The sequence below is a fragment of the Nomascus leucogenys genome, chromosome 21 (assembly GCF_006542625.1).
Source record: "Nomascus leucogenys isolate Asia chromosome 21, Asia_NLE_v1, whole genome shotgun sequence".
NCBI classification, from domain to species: Eukaryota; Metazoa; Chordata; class Mammalia; order Primates; family Hylobatidae; genus Nomascus; species Nomascus leucogenys.
The window spans coordinates 61,214,051-61,219,378 of record NC_044401.1 but is presented as its reverse complement, the minus strand read 5'-3'; the positions used below and the strand labels follow the sequence as shown (position 1 = coordinate 61,219,378).

General features: G+C 37.8%; 1 pseudogene across 1 annotated transcript; it reads right to left on the bottom strand.

Moving 5' to 3' along the window:
- Positions 1-621: 621 nt before the first annotated feature.
- Positions 622-4,769, bottom strand: LOC100602523 (annotated as a pseudogene). The gene has a single exon (XR_001114686.2). The product of XR_001114686.2 is annotated as a polyribonucleotide nucleotidyltransferase 1, mitochondrial pseudogene (transcript).
- Positions 4,770-5,328: the final 559 nt, after the last annotated feature.

Sequence of the window (5,328 nt, the reverse complement as noted above, 5' to 3'; positions counted from 1 at the left end):
AAATATACATAATTACTACCTCATCCTAGTTAGAATCTCATTTATATTTATTCCACTATGTTCATGATTTTGTGACCAATTTGAAAGGCATATATTATTAAAAGTGTACCAGATTAGCTCCCTCAACTCACTATGTCTAGTAACTGTTCTGAAGAACTAGGCACTGGCTTTGAATATGGCCTGTTCCAGTTTGTGAACAGTTGTAGGCAAGTAAAGTTGTTGGGCAAAGAGGTGCGCTGTAGGATGACTGAGGGTAAATTGTCACTACTGTATGTAAAGAAGACAAATGAGATGTAGGAAGAGATCTGTTATAATAACATATATGACATATATCTAAGTTTTTCATATATTTCAGAATTATAGAAACAAAAGTATGTAATCTTTCTAAGATGTATAGATGACTTACTTTTAATAATAATAATTACAATGTAAATAAGATTAAACGAATAATGGTTACCCTTGAATTTAAAAATTGGCACATGTAAATGAGCATTTTAATACAAATAATTAGAATATATTTATACTGTATATACATCTACACAATGGAAGATACTACTAAAATTTTGCTCTATAGCACATTACCCTAGAAAAAATAGAATTCTAGAATTCTCTTTAAAAAAATCACTGAGAATAATTAGATGATGACTGTGAAACAGGTTCTCTCATTACAATACTACTTCTGTCATTCAAAGTTCTGACCACAGTTGTAGCTGGAGACTGAAGCACTTTATGAGAAAGCCTCATTCTCCCATCAGCTGGGTCACATCCAGAGTATTTCACCTGAATTTCTTGGCTAACTTCTAATCCTAGGGCAGTAGGATGTTTAATCTTTTGTTGATCAAGTTGTGTGTTATAAAGCAGTACCAAAATCATATTTGGATATAATTTTACCATTACACCAGTATCTCTGCTTTCAGTTATTGTGGCGGTATACACTGCTCCAAATTCTAATTGCTGCCCCTGATCATCCTTGCAGATTTCGGCAACGAAGTCTCTTGCCTCATGCATAGCACTGGGTGTTGGTGCAAATACAGAAAACGTTTCTTCATCCACCTGACTAATAGTTACAACTGTTTCAGCCTGAAGTTTTTTAAGTTATATCCACCTGGTCCAACAAATTTTTCTCATTTTGATAATGGAAACTGAATAGTTTCTACAACAGGTCCATTTTCTTTTCTAGATGCCTGAGGTTTTGAAATAGTTTTGTTCATGATCTGTAAAATCTCCTTTTTGCCACTGAAGCTTGTTGAATAGCCTCCATTATAATTTTCATTGGTATTCCAGGTAATTTAATATCAGCCTGTAATGCAGTTATTCCTTTATTAGTGCCAGCTATTTTGAAGTCCATGTCGCCATTGTAATCTTCAATTCCCAGAATACCTGTTAGCAAATGATAATCTTCTATTTCACCCTTCTCAAGATCGGTTTTGGTGGCCAATCCCATTGCTACGCCTGCAATAGCAGTTGAAATTGGAACCCCTGAATCCATTAATGCTAAACTTCCACCACATGCAGATGCCATAGAAGATGACCCATTTGACTCTAGGACTTCAGATGTAACTCTTATGGCAAAAGGAAAATCTTTGGGAATAACAGGATACAAAGCTTTCTCAGCAAGAGCACCATGCCCAAGTTCTCTTCTATTTATACCAGTGACTTTGACAATTTCATTAGTTGCATAAGGAGGAAACTCACAGTGCAGCATGAAATTTTTATCTTTTATCCCATTTATAGCTATTATAACTCGATCCAACTTAATACTGGATTCTAATGAATCAAATGTAACAGTACAAAGCACCTGTGTTTGTCCTCTTTGAAATAATTCTGATCCATGAAGGGTTTTAAACATATCTACCTTACAACTTACGTTCCTAAGTAAAGTCAAATCCTGACCATCGCATCTTTTGTATTCATTCAAAATAATACTTCTAAAAACTTCCCTTGTAACTGAAGGGTTCTATTATTTCATATAGATCAACCTCTGGAAATATTTCTTTTAGTTGTTCCTCTGTATCTAATCTTATTTTGTTAACAGTTTCATCTCTGGAAATTTTATCATGTTCACAATCTGTAAATACTGCATAGAGTCTCTCCATAGCAAGTTTATGAGCATGTTTCACAATCTCTGGCGAAGGGGTAAATAACTTCTGAGGTGTCCTCTTGGTAACACCAATTTCTTTTACCAACTGCTGGATGCCTTGAATTATTTGTTGGGTATATTTCACTCCCACTTTGATAGCATGGCAAAAGTCCTGCTGTAAAATGTTCTCTGCAGAGGCTTCCAACATGACGATCTGACTTTTAGGTACTCCAGCAACCACTACATTTAAAGTATTAGAAAACATTTCTTTTCTTGTTGGGTTAACAACACATTCTCCATCAGTCATTCCTATTCATACTGCCCCAAAAGGTCCATTCCAACGAATATCTGATAATGAGAGGGCTACAGAGGTGCCATTAATTGCCAGGACATCAAGCTCATTAATATCCTCTACTGCTAACAGATTACACAGAACCCGTATATCACAGAAGTAGCCAGCTGGAAAGATAGGTCTAATTGAACGATCTATTATTCAACGTGTAAGAATTTCTTTATGAGAAATACTAATCTCTCTTCTCAGAGGGTTTGTGGGAATTCTACCTGCTGCAGCAGCCTTTTGTCTGTAGTCAACCACCAAAGGCATAAACTGGGAAGGTAAAGGTTTTGTTTTACTGACCACTGTGGCCATTACTGCAGTGTCACCTGACTGTACTACAGCAGAGCCATTTGCAAATCTGGCCAGCTTTCCAGAGGATATTTCTAATTTCCTGTTGCCCAAGTCCATGGCCACAGCTCGCGACCCTGCGCTACTCAATAGTGCTCGCACCTGCAACTGGATGAGTGCCCGATCCCATCCTAGCAGACAGAAGGGACCATGGCTCAGCGGCCGGAGCTGGAGGCTCAATGAGGTCTTAGCTTCCTCCTGTTATCCTCTGTAGCAATGCCTTAATGTTTCCTTCACAGCACTTATTACAATTTGTAGTCATTTACTGATGTGATTATTGGTTATTATCCCTCATGAGTCTCACAGCTAAATGACAGCAGGGATCAAGTCTGTCTTCCTCCCTGTGTCACAATTGTATCTGGCACCAAGCACATACAAGGCATTTGATAAGTATTCTTCAACATAATGAAAATGAAGTACAATTATAACACTGTTCTTTCTACCCAAAGAGAACAAAAAGATTATGGACTTCTATTCTGTGTCAATATATTCAACAGGATAGAAGAAATAACACAACTGATGGTTGCAAAACACTGAAAGTTATCAACGCTTATTCTCTAGAGATCCTTGTTAAACAATGTCCCATCCATCAAGGGTGAATTAAATTTGTCCCTGGCTTGAGGACAGAATACGATGACTTCACCCGGCTCCTTATAAACTTATAATTTTATGAAAAATCCATAAGCTCTCATCTTTCCAGCACTCTGATAACGAGGTAATTACCCTTTTAATGAAAAAGGAAGCCTTTTTATATCTATCCCCATTGAATTATGGACCTCAAAATTGAATTGGAGTCTAATAGACATCAAGCACAACTACCTGCCAGTTCCTAACAAGGATGAGGAAAAAAAAAATAGTGATATCTGGGGAGCCAAAGGGCAGTGTGACAGGGTGTCCTTCCTGCCTTCTCTGATGACACTTTGCTATCAACACCAGTTCTGCCTTTTGTGCCTTACTCAGTTTGTGAGCCAATCTGCAACAGCAGAAAAGTCATTAGTCAACCTTCCTTATCTGTTCCATGGGCTTTGAAATGAAGCCCCGGTTCAGGTTCCCGTTTAGGTGTGACTTTCTCCATTCCTACTATGTTGACCTTAATCAAAGGGCTTGGCTCAGTCCTGACAACACGTTCAGATCCCACACTGCACTAGCCTTGCTCTAGAATCTCAATCTATTTTCCCAGTGTCCTAAGACCTGTCAAAGCCCCTGTCACCAGCTTGTTCCACTACTGACTGAGCTCTTACATCGAAGGACTAATTAATGAAACCACAACACCAACACCCCACATTAACTGTGCTCGGAGCCCACAATTCATACTCCTTCCCCATGCTCGTTCAGTTTATCGACACTGTTTAATTATCAGTAGTGGCTCAGATTAAGCCCTAAATATCTAGCTACCCCATTCCACAGCCAAGACTGTTACTCTCACTCCTCACTCCTAGGTCTTGCCTAACTCCCCCCATTTCAGGTATTTTATAGCTAAGTCTCTCCAAGTTATCACTCACAGCTTTTACTTGGTCTTTACATTTTAATCCTTCGTGATCTCTTTTTATGCAATTGCCAGTTTAGAGGGATAATCTTGTAAACCTTTACCTTCTGGACAGTAGCATTGGAAAGTTCATTACTTTCAGTTATGACACAACAGCAAGTGACAAATGCAGCTTTGGAAAGTGGAACAACTTCTTTCTCCTTGAGTCTTTGCACAACTTTCCGTATTTGGAACCCAAGGACATTTCCTTTCTCTCTCTGCTAACATGGAGTACAGAAAGGCTACATTAGCTAATAAAAGCCCTCTGTTGACAAAAGATGCATTTGAAAAGTCACTCGAAAAGGGAGCTCTGTCAATAGCTTTATTAAAATAAAATGCCACATCTTTGTGAAGTAAAAAGTCTCTGGATTGTGGTTAAAAGTCTGGTCTGCTCCTTATACAATGGAAAGTCTTTCAAAAGCCATGTGTTTCTTAAGCTGGCCTCACCATGCATAACAGCTAGAATATAAATCTAGACTCTCCTCACCCATCTATCTTTTCTTTTCTGTGTAATGTAGAGGTTCCCATGTGAAGGAAAGATCTCCAGAATAAGATGAGAGATAGCTTTTATAAGAACACCAAATGATAGAAATTATGGAAATCATGATATTGAAATAATTTCTTCCAAGTTAAAACAATCAGGTACATTTTTGCTTGTCAGATAGGCAAGAATACTTAAATTTGAATGTTGGTCAGAATTCAAGGAAATGTTATTCCCATATATGTTGCTAGAAGAGTCGTACATTTGTACAGCCTTTCTAATGGGCATTTTGATAGTGTACATTAAAGTGTGAAAAGCAGATGTCCTTAAACTCAGTGATTCCTCTTCAAGGTATGCTACATACTTGCACATGTGTAGAAAGCAGCCTCTACATGATGCTCATTACAGCATTGTTCATTATAGTAAAAATATTGAGACTCATCAAAATGCCTATCATCAGGGGAATGATCTATGCACATATATGCAGCAATTTAAAATAATGAGGAAGACTTACACTACAATGACCTAGGAAGACATCTACACAACAATATAAACAG